We start from the raw sequence: 25247 nt of genomic DNA on the forward strand, positions 1-25247 counted from the left end.
GAAGAATTTCTGGAGAAAAAACAATTACCAGGGAGTTGTAAGATAAAAAAAATTCCCAGAGCTCACACAGAGCCAGGAATAATTTCATTTCCAATTGGTTATAGTTGAAATACATCATTGAATATATACTTCAATAGAGACTCAAGAAGGACCAGGCCTTAGAAATGAGCCTAAATTTGTCCTAGATTCTAGGCTAATCCAGACCTGCTCAAAAAAACCTTGAAATGATCCACCTGATCCACAAGAAGCTTGCTAAATGTCAGAACAAAATCTAACATTCTTTAAAGGAATACAAGAAAATCCAACATCCAAAAGTATAAATTCACAATGTCCTTCATCAAATTAAATATTATGATATGTAAAAAAAACATGAAGATGCCATATGAGAAGAAAAGATAGCCAGTAGAAACAGACCTAGAAATGACAGAGACAATGGAATTAACAGACAGGGATATTAAAATAATTATTATAAATATGCATAAGATGCTCAAGAATTTAAAGGAAAAAAAAGGTACATAACAAGAAAAGAAATGAAAGATACAAAAAATGTACAAGTATAACTTCTAGAAATAAAAAGTACAAAATTTAAAATAATTCACTGAATGAAACTGACAAGATTAGACACTGTAGAACAAAAATAATCAATGAACTTGATGATAAAACAATATAAACTATTCTAAAGGAATTGCAGAGGAAGTAAAAGCAAAAACAAAAAAACTAACTGACCTAAGAGAAAATATCAATCTGTCTAATATAAGTGTAATTGCAGTCACAGAAGGCAAACAGAATGAGATGTCAGGAAAAAAAATGAAGAAAAAATGGCAAAAATTTAGTGAAAATTATATACCGAGAGCTCCAAGAAGTGTAAAATCTTCCAAGCTGGCTGGGCGAGGAGGAGTAAAGGAACCAAGACACAGCACAATCAAATTGCTGAAAAACAGTGAAAAGAGAAACATCTTTAAGGCAATGACAGGAAAAAGTTCCACATTATGGCAAAAGGAACAAAAGACAAAGTGTCAGCAGATTTCTTATCAGAAAGTTTGCGGAGCAGAAACCAGTTTACTGACTAAAGAGACAGCTGTCAACTTAGAATGTTATACGTGGCACAATATATTTTAGAAATAATGGTGAAATAAAAACTTTAAGAAAAATAGAAACTGAGAGAATGTTTTTACCAGCAGACCTGCACTACAAAAATATTCAAAGATTGTTCTTCAGGCAGAAAGAGAATGATACCTGATGGAAACTGACTTTACTAAAAGGAATGAAGAATGGTGAAAAAGCTAAATTTGTGGGGAAATACAAAGGACTTTTTCCTGGTTTTTCTTTAAGTTTTTAAAAGGACAGTTGACTGTTTAAAGCAGAAACAACAAAAACTCACTGTGATGTTTATAACACACAAAGCAATAAAATGGATAACCACAATAACACAAAGGATGAGGGGTGAGGGACGGAAGTATACTGTTGTAAGATTGTTGCATTATACATGAAGCAGGATAATATGATTTAGAAGTAGACTGTGGCAAGTGAAAGACCTGTATTGTAAACCCTAGAGCAACCACTAAGTATAGCTAATAAGCTAGTAATGGAAATAAAGTGGAACATTAAAAAAATAAGCAAAACAAGACAAGTAAAGAGGGTAAAAAAAGATTTTAAAAAATGGAACAAATAGAAACAAATAGCAAGATGGTAGATTTTAACTTGACCATATCAATAATTACATTAAAAATAAATGGTCTAAACTCTCCAATTAAAAGGCATAAATTGCTGAAATGAATGAAAGATCAAGTCTTAACTATATATTGTCTACAAGAAACACACTTTAAGTATAAAGACACAGACAATTAAAAGTAACAAGATAGAAAAATATACCATGCAAATGCTAATCATTAGAAAGCTGGAATAGCTATCTTAATATCAGGCAAAGTAAACTTTAGAACAGTGACATCACAATGGATAAAAAGAGATATTAATTAATGACAAAAGTTCATCAATAAGACATAATCCTAATGTGTATGCTCCTGTGATGGTTAATTTTACGTGTTAACTTGACTGGCCATGGGGTGTCCAGATTAAACATTGTTTCTGGGTGTGTCTGTAAGGGTGTTTTGGGACGAGATTAGCATTTGGATTGGTGGCCTCAGCAAAGAAGATTGCCCTCCCCAGCATGGTTGGGCATCATTCAATCTATTGAAGGCCTGAATAGAACAAAAGGCAGAAGAAGGAGGAATTCTCCCATTTTTTACTGCTTGAGCTGGAATATTTCATCTCATCTTCTCCAGTCCTCAGTCTGGGATTTACACCTTAAGGTCCCCTGGTTTTCAGGCCTTTGGACTCAGGCTGAATTACACCACTGGTTTTCCTGGGTTTCTAGCTTGCAGACAGCAGGTCATGGGACTTCTCAGCCTCCATTACTGCATGAGCCAATTCCTCATAATAAATCCCCTGTACATATATATATATCTCCTCTTGATTCTGTTTCTCTGGAGAACTTTGACTAACATAGTTCCGATTTATAAAACTGGAAAATACATGAACCAAAAACTGAAAGAACTAAAATAAAAAATAAATCCACAATTATAGTTGGAGGCTTCAATACGTCTCTCTCTGACACTTATAGAGTAACTTGACAGGAAATCAAGAAAGATATAAGAAGATTTGAGTAAGACCATCACTCAACTGGATTTAATTGACATTTATAGAACACTCACCCAACAGCAGCAGAATACACATTTATTTCAAGTACACATGGAGTATTCACAAAGATCATATTCTACACCATAACGAACTCTCAATAGAATAAAAGGATTGAAATCATACAAGCATGTTCTCTAACATAATGTAATTAAATTAGAAATCAGTTAGGACGATATCTGAACATATCTTTGAAAATTTGATAAACAGCATACTTCTAAATAACCAATAGATCAAAGAAAATTTCAAAAAGTACATTAAAAATTATTTTCAACTGAAAGAAAATGAAAATACATGTCAAAATTTATGGGAGGCAGCTAAAGCCGTGCTTGGGGGAAATTTATAGATTTAAACGCTTATATTAAAATACAAAAAGCCTCAAATCAATGATATAAGCTTCCACCTGAAGAAGACTTTTAAAAAAGTAAATTAAACATAAAGTAGAAGGACAATAATAAAGCTAAGTAGAAATCAATAAAATAGAAAATTGACAAATAACAGAAAAAAATCAGTGAAACCAAAAGCTTGAATATGAAAAGATTAGTAAAAATTATAAATTACTAACCAGATTTATCAGAAAAAAAAGAGAAGACACAAATTATCAGTATCAGGAAGGAAAAAGAAGCATTACTACAGATATTACGAACAATAAAAGGATAATAACAGAATATATTAACTTTATGCCAATAAATTTGGCAACCTAAATGAAACAGACAAATTCTTGAAAGACACAAATTACTGAAGCTCCCTCAAGAAAAAAATAAAATATCTGAAAATTTCTCTATCAATTAAGAAATTGAATTCATAATTTAAAATCTTCAAAGAAAATAAAACTCCATCCCAGACAGTATGATGGTGAATTCTTGAAAGCATTTTATAAAGAAATAATAAACCCCACACAAACTCTCCCGGGAAATAGAGGAGGAGGAAATACTTCCCAACTCATTTTATGAGACAACCGTTACTCTGACAACAAACCAAGATATAGACATTACCAGAAAGAAAACTAAAGGAAAAAAAGTCCCCCGTGAACATAGGCACAAACATTCCTAACCAAATATTAGCAAATAGAATCAGCATTACATAAAAACGATAATACTTCATGACCAAGTGTAGTTTATCTTAAGAACGTAAGGTCAGTTTAACATTTAAAAATCAATCAAATTAATAGGATGAGTAAAAATGTATGAGTATCTCAATAGATGCAGTAAAGTATTTCACAAAATGCAACAGAAATTCTTGACAAAAATCTCTCAAAAACTATGATAGAAAAGAACTTCCTTGATGTGATAAATGATATCTACAAAAACAGTATAATTAATGACGAAAGATTAAGGCCTGTCACCACTTCTAACAAGTTGGGTTTACTAGTGGGAAGCACTGGGTGGGAGACTGGACAAAAGGAAGAGACTCAGGTCAGAGCGTTTATTCTCCTGGCTTCCTTCCTTCTAGAACACAGATTCACTCCATCTTCCACCCAAGGCCACAGCTATTATAGGGCAGCTCTCTCCTGAGATAGTCACTTTCTCCAGGAAGTGGTGACTGTTCCCTCACTGTGCACCTTCAGGACTTGCCTGTTCCTACCCCTCTCACCTCCAGTTAGGTTTCCCACAACCCTGCTCACGACTTGGAAAATTGTCTTTCAGTAAACTCAGCTCACTTTCCTTGGTTGCATTGTGCCATCCGGAGTTGAATATCCTAGTTGTAGGTCATTTTACTTCTTCTATGTGGGATGCTGCCACAACATGGCTTGATGAGCAGTGTGTAGGTCTGTGCCCAGGAACTGAACCAGTGAACCCTGGGCCGATGAAACAGAGCACGTGAACTTAACCACTTGCCCACAGGGCTGGCCACAATTGCTCAAACAACATAAATAGATCATACATTTTGATTAAAAAGTTATTGAATATAACAAATAAATTCTTATTGGAAATATATCTTTTAATGAGAATAGGGCTTTTTCTCCCAATTAGTGTACATTTTCATGGATGAATATAACTTATGGCTACAATGATATGGGATTCAGAATAAATCAACAGAAAAAAAGTAAAGGATTGGGCCATAGGAAGTTCAGAGCTTACAAAAGACTCATTAATTCCTGTCGTTAAGTTAATTTTTTTGATTGGAACCCACAAGAGATTCCTCTAAGAAATACCTGGCAAAAATAAATAAATGAGCAGAAAAGAGATTAGTAAAGCAGGATGTCTGTGCTTATGTTAAAAATAAAATAGAGATTTACCGTATATAATCATCTGGCGAAAGTTAATAAAAATGTTTTTTCCTGTGACTCTGAATAAATGGTCAAGAAATATAAACACTAACTTAACATAACACATGATCCATCTTCTGGAAAACATAATATTGCTATTTTGGAAGTAAACATGGAATTTTCACCTTCTCTTTGAAATTGTGGAAAACAGGCAGTTTTAGTGAACTTCAAAGGGTCCCCCTGTTTGCCCTGCTGGGGGGTGTTCCCGAGCAGCATTCTCTTGTGAGATGCAGGATGAGTAAGAGATAAGGTTTTCTTTTAAAAATGGCAGAAGGGAGGGATTGAGAAAGGGGACTTGTGAAAGGGGAACTAGACACATTCTTAGAAGAGTCAGCTTTAGGAAAGAGAGTGAATGGGAAGCTGAGGATCCCGGGATGCCCCCAACACTCTGTGCGTACCCGTTCCCTGCCCCAGCCCCCAGGGGGAGATCTCAAAGTGTGACAAAATTAAGTACAGTATCGCCTGGAGAAAGGGAAAAAAGGTCACTACTTGAACAAGTCATTCACATTTACATGGTTCTCCTTTGCTGAAGACACGTTTTCTCTTTCAAAGCTCCTAATATCAAACAGCCAAAGAAGCATGAGACACCGTTAAGAATGTGAAACTGGATCTTTTGTGTATTCTAAGGTTGAGTCTACACAATAGTAAAGCATCGGATGTTTTGTCTCCACATTGCCAGACATCTGGGTTGAATGAAGACTCAACTAAACGGACTTGATGTTCATCTTGCTTCCTTCTTAAGCCTCTCTTTCACTCCTTTGGCTGTGAAACACCCTTTGATATCAGTAGCAGATCTGAGCATGAAATTTACTGTCTGCACTGAGGAAAAGAAAGGAGGCCCTGCTCATTCTTTCCACAAATATCCTTTCTTTCCTTCCCTTTCTTTTTCCTAAACCCTCTCAGGGACTTCAAGGTACAGGCCATGTCCCTCCACCTTAATCCATCAGAAAAGGGCAAATAAGGTGTCCCCACTGTCTGCCACCACAGCATTGGTCTTCTGCCTCGGTTGTAGGCCTGCTCCCTTTTCCTTTTCCTTCTTGCCCCTCGGAGGTGAGTGAGCCTTGCTTCTGGTAATTTCTCCACCCCTCTGGTCTCTCCCAGAGATAAAGGAAAGCAGTCCCAGCCTATCTCTCAGCCACACATTCAACGAAGCGACATAATGAGCTGCATTTTGTTGAGGGCTCTCCAGGTCCCCCAAATCTTTCTCAAATGTGATTGTTTATAAAATGTTTGATAAAAATAAATGATGCTTTCAATTTAAACAAAATTTCACACTGTTACTGGTTTTAATAACAGTTTTGACAGATGAGATTTTCATCATCTGTTTTTTCTTTGTGAAGCCTTCTTCAATAAACTAAAAATGCTTTAAACTAACAGATGTGACTATAAAGTAAGGCTTGAGTGTGAGACATCAGGAACTAAGGCTTGTCAAATGCTTCAACATAGAAATTTATTCCTAGTGCAAGCATCTCTTGGGTATCAGGAAAGTCACCAACCTAATGATTGTCGGCTAACTGTGAAGTCTGTTTTAGCAGCAAGATGCCATTTATCCCAAAGCAGGAAGATATCTATGCCTGCTCCTGCCCATTAGCTCTCTGGATCTAGTGATTTCTGCTACGCCAGCTATCAGAAACCTATTGAAAAGTCAACTTGAATTTGTTTGAGCTGATGTTGACGTTTAACAAAGTGATTCACAATTCTTTTTTTCATCAGCTCAAAAATGTGAATGTTCAATGATATTCTGTTTACAACAAAGAAGTTATTTTTGCCTGCTTTAAAATATAGATATATTTTTTAACAGACTTGAAGGCTGAAAATTAAGATTGTAGAATTCTAATTTCAAAATAGCTCACTTGACTACAAAATATAACAGTTTGAAGGTTTGAAGGTTTTTTTTTTCTTTTTTCATGGTATCTTTAGATATTTTAAACAGTTATTCTTGCACAGAGAAATGCAACATTGTGAGACAAATTGACAAATCAGTTTAACAACAAAAGGAATCTTGAAGTTTATTTAAATTAAGCTGTGATATTAGGTAAAGAACATTTTTCTTAAACCCTGTCATTTTCCAAATGAAATATCCTCTCACACCAAAAAGTCTGTGTCAAAATTTGTTAACCTGATCTGGGGATTAAAATAAGGGATTAGGAAATATTGATTTCCATTTCTATCCCTTCCGTTGACATTTTATATATTTTATCAAAGCATTTAATGAACAGTTTTACACTTTCCCTTCAAGTTTGGCTTCTGTGTGGTGGAGTTAATGAATGGGTCATATGTCACTAGTCTTCCTCTAGTCCTCATGGGGAAATCTGCTAATGGCCCCACTGTAGGTCCAGGCTTCTCGGTACCTGGGCCAGCTCTGACAGGAGCAAGAACTTGTTCTTCCCTTCCGAAGGGCATCCAAAGGAAGTTTTCTGCCAAAAGAGGTATTCAAAGGGATCATGACAATGCAGGGGCTCTGGTAGAGCTAGGAGGAAGGCGCTGTCTTAGACAGACTTTGGCCTGAGACAAGTCACCAGACCTCAAAACAAGGCCCTGCATGAAGGAAGGAAGAGCTGAAAATGAGGAGGGAGGAGAAGACCTGACCCAAATGCCGAGAACATCCCTAAAGAATGGTAGTCAGGGAGTCCAAGGCCAGGGTGCAAAGGTCACGACAAGATCAGACTTAGATTGGACAACAGTTGGAACAAAGTGGTATTGGGGTAGACGAAATTAAGAACATAGGGCCTAGCTGTGTTTGCTGAGGAGGAGGTGAGATCAAGCTCCTAGGAGAGAGACTGGGAAGAACCAAGCAGAGCTCCAATTCTTGCTAGAGTCTGGGGTTCTGGAGCCATGTCGTGTTTGTTCCTCTTTGGATCTTCAGCATCCACGTAGCGTCGCCACATAGCGTCTCCACGTAACATGGGCATAGTTCCTGCCTCTAAATGAGTGAATAAATGAACCAGAGTGAAAAATTAGTAAATAAATAAATGTGAAAGCCACTTGAAGGTATAAGAACACACAGTTATATCTGGCACTTCAAACAGAAAATTCCCTTAAGGCAGAATTCTGTTTTCAGATCATAAAGAGAATAATATGATGACAATGACATGCTTCTCTGTATATGAACACTGAAAGTCTTAAAGTATCACCCCGTGGCTTTACCTTTTATAGATTTTTAGACCATCTTGATGATTTCTTACCTGTCAACTCTACTGGACATGTATTATGATCAGAAATGGAATTACGAGGAAGATAAATTTAGTGTTAGCCATGGCTATTAAAGGACATGGGTTTTTTTCTTTTGTTTTTTTTTTTCACCCCAACATATCAGAAACTCACCATCTATCATCTCTCTTTCCAGGTTTCAAAAGAACTTGAATCTACCCTCAGTCTTTCCTTCCCCAGTCACCTCTCAGCTTGGTTCAAATAACCATCCTTTCCTCTTCAAACATCTCTAGTCTCTCCTCTCTCTCTTTGGCTTCTTCTGACTTCTACTTCTAAAAATTTTCACTTTTATTTATTCATCAATCATCCATACACTCAGTTATTCATTCAAAAAACATTAATTAACCTCTGTGCCAAGTACTATCCTAGGTGTTGAGTATGCAAAGGTGAAAAAGGGATGACCCTTGCCCTCAAGGATATCCCAGAACAGTGGGGAAGGCAACTCGTACACACAGACGTAACAGGACAGTGTACTCCATACTTTCCTTTTCCCATGTAAGATTTCAATCTAGTTCTAGCTAATGCCACCTTGGAAGGAAGGAGGGGCTTCCTTTTCCTGTTATCACCACCTTGGGCCCCATCACCCAGGGTTATTGTAAATTAGATGAGGCTTGGGGAGGGTCGTGGGAAACAGGTCACCTAGCTCTAGAGAGACCTATTGAGTGCTGCCCAAAGATGGCCCTCACCAGCTGGCAATGAGAAGGACAGCTGGGTGCTAAGTGGACTTCTGTGTACTTCCCTGGAGTGAGGACAGAGAGTGCCTCCTCTGGAGGAGATCCGTGGTTTCTTCATCTTCTGCTCTCCCTTCTTGTGGGATCTTCTCCCCCGCCCTCCACCCTGCCCTTAGGGATCTATAATCTAATCTCTGAACTAGATTAGTCTCTAAAGGCAGAAAAACTTGCTCAACAAGTATGCATCCAAATGTCTCTGACTTACACTAAGACCAGAGGATTTTCAAATATGTTCAGCTTTTGTTTTGAGTGATTCACTGTCTAGCTGTCTAGTCCTGGGGGGGTGGGGGTGGGGAGGAGGAAGGGTTGCAGTGAGCATGGGGGTGTCCTCAAGATACAAGTAAAGAAATGTACTTATTTCAGGGACAGAAAAACATCTACTAATGTATTAAATATGTTAATATATTAAAATATAATTCCTCTACGTTCTTAATATAAACTGCTGAGTAACATATCGCATTAAATGAGAGAGAGGAATTGGGGCTAAGGGACACAGAGGCTGGGCCTCTGATCCAGCCTGCCAGGAAGACAGAGCCTTAATCTTACCAAAGGTTCTACTTCGACTTCTTTCCATACTTTTACTTCTATGTTTCATTCTTAGCCAACACTTTCTCCTTATCCATCTTTTTATTAATCCTTGCAATCTGGCTTCCAGTTTCACTGCAGAACTGAAACTAGGCTTTCAAAAGTCACCATTTGCTCTCTACTTGGCAAAGCCAGGGGACATTTCTGAGTCCTCACTTTCCTTTGTGTCTCTGAAGCTCCGGTCACTGTGTCACATGGTCACTAGTACCACCTACAACATTTGCTTACCTACTAACCAGAAGATTCTGAACAGAGTTTACCTTTGGTGGTTTAGTTGTGAACACAACAGATACTTAGAATGATTCGAATGTGTTTTTGAAAGCTATACTCTCTTCCGCTAGATTATGATATGCCATCCTGGTGGGGGCAGAAAAGATGGAGAAGTTGCCTCCACTGTCTGATAATCACTGGTCTGCAGAAAAAACTCCTGAAGCCTGAAGCCCTGCATTGTAATCCCAGCTCTATTATCTGCTGTTCCATGAAGCCTTGGCTCATTCAGTGGGTTCATTTTTAAGACAGGGGTGATCACAGTGATGAGTAATAGATGGATCCTGTGTGGGCAGTGGCCCATAAAGCTGCACTGTGGCACCTGGGCTAGGAGGAGCCTGCACGGCTCTTCCCAGGATAAGGCCACACCAGCCAAGAGTGAACCAACACACAGTGCCCCAAGGGCCTCAGGAGCTACTGCAACAAAAACTTTCTCAATACAACTAAGCACCAAGGGCTAGGGCTGGGACAGAGAGCAAAGGGAGAAGCCAGAAGTGAAAAGGTGGGCGCGATGGGGCAGCAGCCTCTACCTAGACTTCAGTCAATTGTTCCATCTACTGTTGCCTATGAGAATAGCTGACAGCCATTGAGTGGGAGCTCCTACTGAAAATACCCAAGTTCTAGAAACTTCTGCTTATAGTACAGAGGCATCAGCTTTCAATTCTTTGGTAAACTTGCTTCTACCGTTGCAGAAATAAAATCACACCCAACACTTTTCTCCTTAATTAAACAGACCACTCCTCTGTTCAACACAGCTGGCTCAGTTAAAGCTTTCATTAAGACCCGTTTTTACTCAACACATTAGTGTACATAAAACAAAAGAACTTCCCCAAAATCTAAAGCACTTACATATTATTATTGACCAAAAACTCTAATCTCTTTTGCCTTCCATTGCATGTAATTTGATGATTTTTTTTTTTTTTTTTTTACTATCATCTTCTTTTCTTTTGTCTCTTGAGCTGTAACAGTGGATATTCTGCAAGGCTAGCTCAGTGCTCAAAGGTTTTCCATCTGCACTCCCCAGCAGAGTCCCCTCACACTCAGGACTATTGTTCTGACCTGCGCACTGATGGCATCCACAGCGCTGGTCATTATTACCCAAATGGTGCTCCAGTCTTGTAGCTCATGACCTTCAGGACAAGCCAAGACATCCTGGCTTCACCAGAGTCTGGGCTCTCATTCAATTCAGTTCTGTAGGAGGAGAAAGGAAAATGAAAGAGCATCAATGAATGGTCTGCCCTGAACCAGAGTCTGTGGTAATGTTTTATAAATGCTAATCTTTACCACAATCCATCTGGCTAGACATCATTATTCCTATTTTTCTTTCTTTTTTTTTTATGCATGGATCTTTTTTTTTAAAGATTGGCACCTGAGCTAACATCTGTTGCCAATCTTCTTTTTTCTTTCTCCCCGAAACCCCTCAGTACATAGTCGTATTTTCTAGTTGTGGGTCCTTCTAGTTGACGCCACCTCAACGTGGCCTGATGAGCGGTGCCATGTCCGCGCCCAGGATCCGAACCAGCGAAACCCTGGGCTGCCGCAGCGGAGTGTGCAAACTTAACCACTCGGCCATGGGGCCAGCCCCCTTTATCTCTATTTTTCAAGGGACAGTACTGAGGCACAGAAGAACAACATTACCAAAGGTGTCCCAGCTAACAATGTGCAAACAACTGGTGTGGCCAAGTTACTTCCTGTGATCTGTCTGACTCCCACACCGGAGTTTTCCCACCATGTTCGTTCTCTCAAAAGTTGAGCTTACAGTCACTTCTTGGTCTCATTCAAGAAAGGGGAGCTATTTCTTTGCATTAAACTCAGAGTCCACATTTTTTGGAGTCTTAAACTATTTTGAAAAACTTGCTGATTGATGTCTGGGACTAATTTGTTGAATTTACTGAATACTTCTTGAGAGCTTACTGAGTACTGGTAGCTGTTATAGGTCCTGGATGGTAAAAACAATCAAGCGTATTTCTGGTCATCAAAGAGATTACCATTTCTTTTTCCTGATTCCAGTCTCTCCAACACGTAGCCTGCACCACTGAAATTCCAATTTCACACTAAATAAACTTTTCTTCAGCACCTACTGTGTGCCCTATCCTTGAGCTACTAAAGACATTAAGACACCTCTAACCTCAAGGAACCTACATTCAAGTCATTCCCTCATATAAAACCATCAATGGCTCCCTGATATCAATGACCTTGAACCCAACCACCTCTGCACAGCACTTACTCCAGCGCTCAATCATCCTTCTCCACTCTAAACTTGTAGACTACGAATGCCATACTGTTTAGTTGTTCTGCTTGTCTCTTATGTCTTAATTTTATCTCTGCAATGACACTATAATCTACTTAAGAGCAGGGATCACTGCTTACAATCATTCTTTTTGGTCACACACAAGACAAGGGATTACTTCTTTGGCTTTGAACCCAAAGAGTCCTTTCATCTGGTGATGATTTAAAGGACTTTAAAAGACTTGTTGATTGATTTCAAGGATTAAATCCAACACCAGAGAATTCTCCTCCTAGTTAAAAATTCCACTTAGTTCTTTAATACAAAAATCATTGCTGAGATTTATGATAAGAATGGAGTTTTAAAATAGACGTTTGAGTGGAAAGAGGAGAGAGAACATTGTTCATTGTATGACATCTGAAGTTTAATCTTAGCTCTTCTTAATTATCAACTATCATGCTAGTTTTTCTTTTACTCAATTGCATCTGTGATTTTGCCCATCAGGCCAAGACTGTTTCCCCATCGTCTCACTATTTCAGAGAAATGTAAGGCCATTCCTTCTGTAACTTTCTCATAATAACTATTCTCTATGGTCAGTTTACTTAGTTTTTGAATGTGAAAGAAAGGAAACGTCTCACTTTTGGCATAGCTGTAGAGTAGGGGAGTAGCCACCCCTGCCCCATGGCCAAGCATCAGCCAACAACCTGCCATTAGACAGAGTCAGCTGAAAAGGATCCAGGACAAGACCTTCATCTGTCCACTGAGGCAGCCACGCAGCCACCAATAAGCTTTAGTGGCTATGAGTTCAATCTGTCCTGTAGAATACAGCATCGGATGGGGAGGACAATGGATCTGGCATTAGCAGGGAGAGACAGTATCTACCTGCTAACACATGGTCATGGATGAACTATAGTAATGGAGGATGTAGGAAGAAGTGAAAACAGAATTCCAGAAATGTAGCTGGCACCAGAGAAGCAGGTCAATAGGTGGGTAGGATCGAGTCCTTGGACTACTGGGTTTAAAGACTTAAAAGTATAAGGCATATCTTCAGGGTTAAGTGGACTAGAAAATCAGTGAGTCACCAGCCACCAGAGCAGGCCAGCCTGACACAGGGTTTAAAGTCCAATTAAACAAAACAGGTTCTGCAGTAAGAGTAACTTGGGGCTCCAACAATCCTTAGAGAATGAAATGGGGTTCTTTTGTAGGTGAGATTAAGGGACCTTCAGGACACTTAGAAATTCAGGCAGCCGTGGATTCCAACTTCACTATAGTACTTCTAAGCCGCGATGCAATAATGTGACATCATGAGTTAATTCAAGGCCCCACTCCTACAAGTACATTATAATCTAAGTGGAGCCTTCTGGAGTCTCCAAAAATGATGTTTGGGGTCAAATGCCAGCATGGGAGGTAGTTTCAGTTCACACTGGTCCTTCCTACTCAGAAGACTGATCCGGTATGGAGACCTGCCTGTTCCAAGGTCACGTGCACTTAGCGGATTTTCTTTGCACTGAGGAGGCAGGCAGAATCGGATAGCTCAGGGGCCAGCAAGTTATAGCCCGCCACGTATAGCCCACCACCTATAGGGCAAATCCAGCCCACCACCTGTGTTTTATTAAATAAAGCTTTATTGGAACAGCCACAGAATTCATTGACATATTAGCTATGACTACTTTGTCACTACACAGCAGAGTTGAGTAGTTGTGACAGAGACTGAATGGCCCACAAAGCCTAAAATATTTACTGTTTGCCCCTTTACAGTTGGTGGATAGCAGAGTTGGACTACCATAGTTCAGTCCCTACCTTCTCTGGTTACTAGGCAGGTGCATTGGCCTGAATGTTTTTGTTGCCCCAAATTCATATATTGAAATCTAACCTAATAACCTAGTGGGTATTAGGGAGTGGGGCCTTTGAAAGGTAATTAGGTCATGAAGGTGGAGCCCTCAGGAATGGGATTAGAGCCCTTATAAAAGTGGCTGAGATGGGGCTGCCCCTGTGGCCGAGTGGTTAAAGTTCTTTGGGCTCCACTTCGGCGGACCAGTTTCATGGGTTCAGATCCCGATTGTGGACCTACTGTGCTCATCAGCCATCCTGTGGAGGTATCTCACATACAAAGTAGAGGAAGACAGGAGCAGAAGTTAACTCAGGGCTAATCTTCCTCAAGCAAAACAAAAAAGAGGAGGATTGGCAACGGATGTTAGCTCAGGGCAAATCTTCCACAGGAAAAAAACAAATTAAAAATAAAAGTGGCTGAGAAAGTTCCCTTGCCCACTACACCACATGAGGTTACAGTCAGAAGTGCTGTCTATGAACCAGAAAGTGGGATCTCACCAGACACTGAATCTACTGGCACCTTGATCTTGAACTTCTCGGCCTCCAGAACTGTGAGATATAAATTTCTCTTGTTTATAAGCCACTCGGTCTATGATATTTTTTTATAGCAGACCAAACTGATTAAGACAGAAGGAAACTTTGGGAAAATCGCTTTAACTCTGCATGTCTCAAACTTCTCCTCCTTGAAAGAGTGGCAGCAATGTCTCTTCCTCCATCTAGTAGCTACAAAAACCCAGCACAATAACACACGGAATGTGCCCAGTGCAGCGTCTGGCATGTAAATGGTAACTATCTTGCTCTCCATCAGGTAATGGTAGTCTCAGACTTGTATTCAAGTAGAATTTATTTCTAACATAGAGCCTATAAAGTGAATGCATATGCTTGATAAAGGCACCAGTGCAGACACTAGCCAAAACCAGCTCAATCCGGATAAGGCACTTGGTTTAATATTGTCAATATAAAAATTTTTAAGAAGATCACTAATCATTCTTTATTGCTGGGAATCTCTACAATATCTTGTAAATTGCTTTAAACGGGTACTTAAAGTTTTCTGTAGGACTCTGTCAAATGCAGATAAGGGCCGTGAAGGAAAAATTTACATTTCATCAGTATTAACAATTTATTAAAACTCACGAAAATGTACATTATTGTGCTTATTTTTTTGATGTTTTATATTACAAACCCTGGGACATACTTTGAAAAAACTTGTTCACGGTTGCAGCTTAAATCTTAAAACATCTCAAATTCTCTCTTCAACTCAGAATGCCATTCATTAAATTCCTTCTTCTAAGGAACCATAAAGGCAGTAATCTAGACCCTGATAAAGGCTTTAAAGTTGTCCCACAGGATACTTGGCGTGGAGAAGGATGGAACATTAGTGTCAAAGAAGCATATTATTTGATTCTCAATTTAATTAATAAACTCTTTCTCTCCCCCACAGGAATGTGCTAAATCTCCAATTCTTATTTGTGTTGAAGCAAAAGATTTAGTTACCTCCCTACCAGAAAAGGGGGAAAAGATCTGAAAAAGGCTTTAAGTATTTAGTAGTTTAAACCTTGCATAAATTGGAGATTAGAATAAAAAATCAGCCCTGGTATTTTTCTATGAAAATGGTGAACAGAAGGAATATATATGCTCAGAGGAATAGCGCTTTATGCCAAACATCAATCAACCCGGCTTTAGAAGCCTATTTATAATACTGTGGGGGGTTCTGGACACTTACACTTCACACTGTGAAGACCAATCCATGACATCAGATAGTGAACAATTGAAGTCTTTGCAAATAATTAAAACTCTGTTTGAAAATGGAGATGTTTTCCACAGCTTTCCTGTGTATGCACGATATCATCGATATTCAAGAGTGTAAATATTGACTAGTTATTGCTGGTAGCCAGAAGGAGCAAAATCCCCTTTGAAATAATAATGTGGAGTGTGTGTATATAACATATACATATGTATGCACACACATATGCATAGAGATGTTAAATATATAGTCATATAGGGAGAGAAAATATAGATTTCACTTTATATGACAGTTGAATAGCTATACTTTAAACAACCCATGTTCACTGCCAGTACAGTTCTAGTGTGAGTGTGTATGTGTGTGTGTGTGTGTGATATGCAAAGAAGACGCGAAAATATTTCTGAAATTTTTTATCTGTGATTTTTTTCTTAGCATGATAATAAGAGATATTATGAAGCATGCCTTTTATCTTTTTAAAAAAGTCTCCATTGTTGAAAGTGGGATCTAGAACCATATCACTTTAGAGCTTGCAGGGGCAACACAAATGATCTTGTCTAGTTTTCTTAATATTTTAAGCCCACCTTAAATCCTTTTGGAGGGGAGGCAAAGCACAACTAATACATAAATTAAAATCCTGGAAATGGCTCCTTAATTTGACAGTTTTTCATTTAAGAGACATGGGACTTAAAACATTATGAAATTGAAAAAATCCCTCAGGGTTATTATTTCCGTTTACTCATTTAACAGAGCACTATTTAAAGATATGGACACACACTGGCAGCGAGAAGATAGAGAAGAAACAAAGCCATTGCCCCCTCTCCATAGAGCTTCTTCAGATCCAGAGGGACACACACACGCATGGGTTTTGTAAATCAGAGTGTGGGGCTCTCCGTAAGAAGAGCTCGTTGTGGGGTGCAAACAATAAGTGCACAAAGAGGTAGAAAAGGGAGCAATCTGTGCCGATGAGAACCATCAGGAGGCAGGTGAGCCTCACCCTAGACATAAGGAACCGTAGACGCTGGACAGCTGGGGTGGAAGAGAAGAGAGTAGAGTGGACTAGCGGAATGGCTCAGCAAAGAGAGAGAGAGAGGACGAGCATGATACGTTAGGGGAATAAAAACCGGAGTGCAGAATGAATTTGAGCTCATGAACGAGGTTAATTACAACTTGCTATGGTCTTCTCAGTGGGCTTCAGTGCTTTGTGACTAAATTCAGAAAGAAGGAGTCCACCAGGAACCGTCAGAAAAGCTGGGATCTTCAGACCCATTTTGGCTTCACAAGATTCCCCTTCAACCAAAATCACATGCAGAAAACTAATGAAACAAAAGCTCTGCATTTACTCACGAGGGGAAAGAAACATGATAATATTGACTCATCTATTACAATGAACACTGAGTTTGTCTCTTAGCTGATTTGACCAGGTCCCGGCAGGGATTACGTTTCATACATCTTTTATACACTCCTCACCCTGTGGACCGAGAGCAGGACTAACTAAATACATGTTGATAAATTGTTGAAGGACACTGTAACTTATTTATCCATAGACTACATGGAATTTCCCCCATAGCCTTTACAAGTGGCCAGAGCCCACAGAGGTCTGTGTCCTCAAGTGTTAAAAAGGCCGTATAAGAATGTAGGCTGTTATTGCGATAGGAGACACGGTCTAGAATTCAAAGCCCCACTGGTCAAGTTGGTTCATACTAGAGACTTGTGATATCTACAAGCACAAAGACAAGTGTGTGAAAATCATTCAGTCAAAGGAATAACTGGAGACTAACAGAGAGAACTCAGGACAAAAAGTAATCCAATTGATTCCCAGAGTAATCCCATCCCCATGGCAGCTGCCAAATCCCCACTTCAGATTTTGCTTTGTAAACATGTTCTCTGACAAGGCAAGGATTCCTCCTCCAACTCTTGACAGAAATGACATGAGCTAACAAAGCCAGGTCTACACTCACAAGGTGACATACAGAATCCAGGCCCACAGCCTCAAGACCTTGATCAGAAACCTTCTGCCCTTCAGCATGGAAGTGGGCCTTTTAAAAGAAAATAATCCAGATAATTTATTTTTCCTTATGCTTGCGTAGACCTGTTTCCTTGCAATTCCTTTCAGTCGGCCTGAATGCAGGAGAGCACCAGGGGGAGCTCACACATCTTCCTTCTTTTTCTCCCCCTTGTAGAAGGTCGGCTCCTGTATGCCAGAGAAAAGGTGGGTCAAAACAACAACATCTATGAAATGATTCACTAAGGTAAACACAGGTAATTCACCTCGTAAAAATACTCCGGATTCTTTCTGAAGCCTGCGCCACCCTCCTTGTATTGGGCACACCTAAAGTCAGCATTCAGCCAACTCAGCTGGCCTTAAGATGTGGCCTCTTAAAACTCCTGGATCAAAAAGACATAAAGGCACGTCCCTAAGATGCCCCTGCGTCTCCCTAAAAGAAAAGAGAGAGAGAGAGACACAGAGAGAGAGAGATTGGGTCTGCTTCCTTGTGATTTGAAATGGCATTTTTCAGAACACTCCAATTTTACTCACAGTGGAGGGTAATGGAAGGGATTTAGGTCTTTATTTTTCTACGTCGATCAATGGGATTGATTTTTTTTTTTGTATTTCAAAGAGAACTAGTTGCTTCTCTGTCTCTCTCTGTCTTTCCCTCTCTCTCTCCAGGATTGAAAACACAAGGCAAGGAGGAGAAACTCAAAATATATAATTAACTTTGCATTATCAATATTAGTGGAGAGAATCAATGGCTCAAAGAATCCTAAAAGGCCAGCTAATCCACATATCTGACTTCCTGATGACGTGTTTGTGACACTGACATTCAGAGCGTGGAGACCCTCACCCTGCGCCAACCGGTGACCCGGGGAGAAAAAACACCCCTGCTCCTGATGCTTCGTTCACGGAGAATGCTCGTCACTGATTGCTTTAAAGAAATGATATATTTCTTATTTTAATTTCAAATCTCCAGATCACTAAATCATAGAGATCCTAGCCCTGAAAATGCTTCATGAGGTCATCAGACCAACTCTCTACTTTAAGGCAGATGACATACAATTGCTTTAAATTTTATTTTTTAGATGAAGTAGTTGAGGTTCAGAGAGGAAAATTAAGAGCCTGTGGGTCACGCAGTGAAACGATTTTTGTCCATAAATTAAAAACCCATTGAGCATCCAGTCACCCATTCCTCCCCCCACCCCCATTCAAGTCTAAACTTTGAACCAACCGCAATCCTAAAGAGGAGAGAGACGAATCACAAGGGAATGTAGAATAATTAAAAATTGAGGTGGCTAAACAGCTGGGGGAAACGCTGAGACTGATAAAATATCCCATCAAACGTGGATTTCTCCCAGGTGGGCGGCTGAACCGCAGGGAAGTCGCGGGGCCAGCCGGGGAGACGGCGCCTTTTGGGTGCCCCGTGTCGCGCGGCAGCACGATCCGCCACAAGGCCGGACGAGGCAGCTGCTGCTCGGCGCCCGGGCGGAGGCCCCGCGTGGCCAGGCCGGCGGCGACCGCGTCTCGCAGCCGGATCCGGGCGGGGCTGCCCGGGCGCCGGTTCCCGGGGACACGAGGCGGGGCTGGAGGGCGCTCGGGCAGCGCGGCCACCGCCAGGAGCGCGCCGAGCCCGACCTGCAGGAAGATCGCGGCGCGCCCGGCCCGGGGACAGAGGCAGCGGCGCTCCAGGAGCGCGCGGGGGGCGCACCCACAGCGGGCCGAAGGGCTGCGGTCACCGCCGCCCGCGTGGGGACAGGGACGCCCCCCGCCAGCGCGGGACAGGCTCACCGCCCGCCGCCGCCGCCGAACCCGTCCAGATTGCGCGGAATGTTAGTAAAGATGTAGCGAGCGGAGGCTTAGGCAGCGACGAGCAAATTCGTGGCACCTCGTTGGCGTGAATGGAGGGCCGGCTGCAGAGGGACACTGGGGGTTTAATCGTGACAATAGCCCTGTGCGTGGTTCAGACATTTTTGCCCACAGGGTCCGAGCATCCGAGGTTAAGATGCCTGGGACTCACACGTCAGTGCGGCAGAGTTTCCCTGCGACTTGGTGGCGAGAGACCAAGCACCTGTACCCCGTGCCTCTCGTGGGGACAGCTGTGCGTATCGCTCAGGCCCGCCGGCCGCACCATCTGACCTGCGGGGAAGGAAATGTGAGCCACGGAATTTCCACCGCTCCGCGCACGTTCATTCCTAGGAGAGGATCGTCACTCTCCACTCAGAGATTATTTAGGGAGATGTTCTGGACCGGATAGGTAGACATATGACAGCCCAAGGAAGATATGTAAAACTTTAAATTGTAGACACTTAAGCACCAACTGTCTGGAGCCCTGAGCAAATTAAAAAAAAAAAAAAAAGAGGGAGAGATCCATCAGAAACATCACACTTCCAGGGCCCCTGGCATTTTCTAAATCAGTGGGTGTACTAACAGGAGAGTGCAGGGAAGTTTTCTGAACACAGAATTCATATTCTTTAAGCTTTAAGTCACAAGTGGGTGCTTCATTCAGCTCTCCTCCAGCTGTGGGATTTCAGCCCCCTAATTCTTTGGTTGCAAGCAGCAAGAATTCCTTATAATCAAGTCAGCAAAAGCATTTCCACTAAATATAACTGGGGAGGAAATATTCCATTCATCCAGTTCATTGTATCACATTCACCATAAACGTTTCTGTGATCCAAGGTGTTAGATATCGGCCCGGCTTTCACAGGAACTGGGCCAGGTGTTAAATGGCCCCACAGCACCTTGCCCTTGTGGAGAAGAGACTCCAACGGCGGCTGCTGATGAATGATGGAGAATAGGAAGTTGGTCAGGAAAAGCCTCTGTTTTTTCTTACTTTTAAGCTACCCTCTTGACCAACATTCTTTCTTTGACCACTGAAGGAAGATAATTTAATTGATAATTTGGGGGGCGTTGTTTCTCTCTCACTCGGGTTTTTGTTGTTGTTAGGAGGGAGGGTTATTTTGGGGGGAGCTGGTAAGTGGAAAGGGAGATGGGAAAGCGATTTGTTACTGCCTTATGCAAACCGTGTTGGGTCTTGTTTTTAACATGATGGAATGAAGCTGCAAAAAGTACATGATCGGAAAACAAGATCGCTTAGAAAAAATTAAGGAATAGGAATTATTTCGTGTCCTGGAGGAAAAAGGTCAAGAAAACCCTAGGAGGACACAGTGACCTTTACATAGAGAAAATACCAATATGTGAAGAAGAGGGTGGAATAGAATGAGGAGGTGCATCTTCCTGAGTCCCCCCATGTGTCAGAAACTCGACTTACATTATCTCATTTAATTGTACCCACAACCTTAGGAGAAAGATAGGATTTTTTTATCCAATCCTCCTTTTCCAGATGAGAAACCTGTAGCTCAGAAGCCCAAAGTAAATTGCCTGAGGGCATATAGCTAGTTAGGCGCAGAATTAGAATTGATTAACGGGTAAAGAAGAATTCCTTGAGAATTAGTGTTTTTTAAATCTCGATTAGTTACAGAGGGAAGCCGGGAAATTAATTACCTTCTGGGAGGATCTTTAGATTAGTGGGGAAATGATGTTAAGCTCACAGAAAGACAAGCCTGTGAATTTTGTTATCTTTTTTCATGTGGTTTCAGGAAAAGTGAGACGATTTGAGAAAACTGAATGGTACCCAAATTCATTTAGTAATGTTCTTTTCAACTGATAGACCTGCTCGATATTATTAGGCACATGTCCTCATTCTTCAGGAAATTTCTGTGATTTGAGAAGAAAACTGAAAAGCTTTAGACTCTTCTAAATTTAAGAATAATTTGAATTTTAGTTGGGAAATAGACAAAGTATCTGTATGATTGAGTTTAAAAGGCATGGAAAGGGTTCTGATGGTCCAAATTATTGGCCCCACCCTCTGAGAATAAGCATAGCTTTCAAGCCAGACAGCTCTGGCTGTGAATTTGAGCTGTGCCAGTTATGGCTAGCTGTGTGACCACAGGCAACTGTCTTAACCTCTCTGGGCTTCAGTATCCTCCTCTGTCAAATGAGGCAAATAAACAATCGCAAGGTTATTGTGAGGATAAAATAAAATAGTATGGGTGAAAGCCCTTAACACAATGCCTGGTGTATAGTAGATGCTCAGAAGTGTTAGTGTCGCTTAGTGTGATTAAAGCCTGTGAGAGCAGATTTTGAGAGGGTGGGAATGCACTAGAAGAGTGGCCAGAGAAAGGAAGTGCCACTAACTTCGGCTCTGTGATAATTTTGCCCGGGGCTGGCTCTGGGGGAAAGACGCTGATTGTTCCTAGTGTGTGCCTCTACTCTGGCTGCCGGGAGAGGACAGACAGCTTTAGAAGAAAGCCAGGAAGGTCTGAGGAGGTGGAGCAGAATGATGATGGAAAGCGTGGAGCAAGTTATCCCCATGCCACAAATCCTCTTGATCTTGAGATCAAACAACAATTCTTTCAGAAACTGAGAGAAATGAAGGCTGCAGCGAAATGCCCCCATGTAATTTTTAAACTAGTTAGTAATGATGACATAAGACAAAAATGTTTGTGTTCTTGCTTAAGCCTTGAGCTGCTAAGGGAGTTTTATTCTTCAGTGTTTTTTAATAAAGATATTTTAACCGTTGTTTTTTTTAAACAAAACTAAATATACACAATTTTTGCCTAGTTATTATTGACTGCTACTCTGCCAAAAAAAATAAAAGTTATTACTTTGGGACTTGCGTTTGAATGGAACTGTAAAATTCTGCTTTAAAAAGTATTAGAAAACAATTCGTCAGTATGGTTTCCTCTGGTGTTTTCTGCCGGGTAAAATCTAGATTAATTCTAGAGATTTCCTTTTGAAATAATGATTTATTATATGATTATGAAAGTAGTACATGCTCATTGTAGACAACTTAGTACAAGTATAAAATGAGAGAAAACACTACAAAAAAAAACCAAGAACACCTTTATTCCCAGCGCTGAGTTAACCAGTCTTAATATGTTTATTTCCTTCCCTTCTTTTTACCTTTCTTTCTTTTTTGAACCTTGGTTTGAATTTATTGTGCATAAAATTTTGGATTCTGCTCTTTGTACTTATTTTCCTCTATGTCACTAAAAATTATTCGTTATTTCATTTTTAATGACTTCCTAATTTTGCATCATCCCGATATAACATAATTCTCTCGTTGAATGTTTGTGGATTCTGGGTTTTGCTATTGTAAATTATGCTAAAATGAAAATCTGTGTGCATAAATCTCTGAGTTTAAGATTCTTTTGTAGGACAGACTTCTATAATTAGAACTACTAGATCCATATATATAAATCTTTTTTAAGGCTCTTGAAATATACGGCCAAATTGATTTTTAGGAGTAGTCGTAGCAATTTTCAGTCCTAGCAGCAATATCTGAAGAATGCTGCTGTTTCCTAATGTCCCTACTAGTGACTAATATTATTGCCAAAAAAAATCTTTTCTAATTTGATAGGTTAAAAAAAAAGGTTTTGTTGTTTTATTTGTATTTATTTGGGACCACTGTCATTAAACAGCTTTTTCAGATGTTCATTAGCCATTTCCTCTTTTGTGAATTACCTATTAATGTCCTTTGCCCATTTTTCTGTTGAGGCCTTAATGCTTTTTTAATCTATTTATATAAACCCTTTATGTCAGTCCTTTTTGTAATTGTGGCAAATGGTTTTTCCCTATTTTACTCTTTGACTTTTAATTTTGTTCATGATTTTTTATATATAAAGCTTAAAATTTTAACTTAGATAAATGTATCAGGTGTTTCTGGGTGATTCCTTCCTTTGTTTTCTGTTGCTCTACAGAAAATCTGATCTTCACATATTTTGTCTACTTCTATTTTTGCAATGGATTAGGCTTTTTTTATTTAACTTTTTATTGCTTCTATAATTTATTGTTCTGTGGTGAGGATCTGATTCCCCCTCTCCCCCAAATAGTTAGGCAGTTTTTCCAATACCATCAATTCCACATCCACCCCTTCCCTATTGGTTCATGTGCGTCTGCAGCAGAGACCTCTTTTAGATGATAGAGGTGCAGAGACACTAGTGACAATACAGTAGTAAACTGCCGGGACTACGCGAGCGTCAACCAATCAGAACAGACACCAATCATAAGCATCAGGTTGGGACAGTGCGTCTATCAGCTGAGGCCCAGCCCTGCAGATATGACCTAAGAAGTTCCTACATGCAAAACAGAGGTTGTCTTTCAAAGAAAGATCTGTTTAATCAAACTTAACATGCTTAAGAGGGGTCTTTTCCGGAAACTCCCTTTGGAGCGTTTGGACTGTAAACTAACCCCACTGTGTCCATTCAATAAATATTAGTTAAGCCTCTCCTATGGGCAGGCGCTATTTAAGGGTCTCTCTCTCTCTCTTTCTCTCTCATTTCTCTCTTTCTCTTTGTGTGTTTCTTTCTCTCTTATATTGTCAGCAAATGCTACTGAATAAGTAGTAGTATCAATTGCCTATTTTTTCATGCCAGATCTTTCTCCCTCCATTAAAATAACTGTCACTGCTCTTTGAGATCCACTCCTGGTCAGCTCACCTTCTCCTAATATGACACAAATCACATCTGTCAGTAATTTGGTTAGCTTACCTGAAAAGTTGATAGACTCGCTGTCTTTGGTTTGCCCATCTGTTCCCATAGTTTGTCTGCTCCTTAAAGAATTTGACAGCAATAGGACGATTGTTACTGTAAAAGGAGACTTGTTGACATCTGGGATGAGGTGCTTCCTGGCAGCTTCGGCCAAGGGGCTGACTTTGGATCCGTGGTCAGAGCAGAGTAAGCATCATCAGGCAGAACAAGGGGTGAGGAACTCAGGGAGCAATTGTGGCTCCAGAGTTTGGCAAGTGAATGCCAACCACGTGGCTGCCAAGAGGGCAAGACTCTGTACCAGGAAAAAGGACTGGACAGAATCAGGCAGCCCGCACTACAGGCCGTGGGACAGAAAGTCCCAAAGTGTCTGAGAACAGACCCGAAGTGAGTAAAACAATACTGAAGTGATCAAGTAAACAAAGATTAACCAGATTAAGTTTTCTGCCACTAGGTAGAATGGTGATTCAAGATAATAATTTAGTTTAGTAGAAAAATACAGACACTTTACACATCTTGCCATCCTACTTGTGACAATGACACTAGGATGAGTCCTGGGCATGGGCATTTTGGCCGAGGGTAAACCTTGCCGTGTTCCATCTTGTGACCACAGGATCGGACCTCTGCCATTCCCTGAAAACTTAGCCTGCTCTTGCCGGGCACTGAGCCCTCTCCTGCTGGCTGGTCCAAAACTAGCATGTCAGCTACACTCACGGCACCCACCGTAGCATCATTGCCTGTCTCTAGTCATCCCCTTGAAAGTCTGAATGCACCGTTGCCCAGACTGCATTCTTTTGGAGTTAAATGCTGGTCTTGCTTCAACTTGAGTTTACCGTTCCTCCTTCAACACCATGGTTCAGACTTCTAGTTACTTCCACTCCCAAAAGAGTAAGCTGCCAAGAAGGAGGTTAGAACCCCAATGAAAAAAAAATTGTTTCAGGCATCCCCAGCAACAGTGGATTTGTGCTGATATACAATATAATCAGTCCCTGGTGCCTTTCTGGATGGCTGGGCCCAGTAATTTGTACTAGCTTCCGACCCTTTTTAACAACCTAGTGCCACTTATCAGAACACTCCATATCATCTCTACAGAGTACAGCGCAGCACTTGTAGTCCCACAGACAGACTGTGGAAGGACTCTCATTTTGCTTT

The 25247-nt window shown here is 40.6% G+C and overlaps 1 long non-coding RNA gene across 1 annotated transcript; it reads right to left on the reverse strand.

The window, feature by feature from the left end:
• Window positions 1–6949: 6949 nt before the first annotated feature.
• On the reverse strand, window positions 6950–24231 carry LOC139045761 (uncharacterized). The gene is made up of 3 exons (XR_011504849.1): window positions 24099–24231; window positions 10816–10947; window positions 6950–7886 (listed from the first exon to the last, which is right to left on the reverse strand). It is a non-coding gene; the product is annotated as an uncharacterized lncRNA (long non-coding RNA).
• Window positions 24232–25247: the final 1016 nt, after the last annotated feature.

The sequence above is a fragment of the Equus asinus genome, chromosome 7 (genome assembly GCF_041296235.1).
Source record: "Equus asinus isolate D_3611 breed Donkey chromosome 7, EquAss-T2T_v2, whole genome shotgun sequence".
NCBI classification, from domain to species: domain Eukaryota; kingdom Metazoa; phylum Chordata; class Mammalia; order Perissodactyla; family Equidae; genus Equus; species Equus asinus.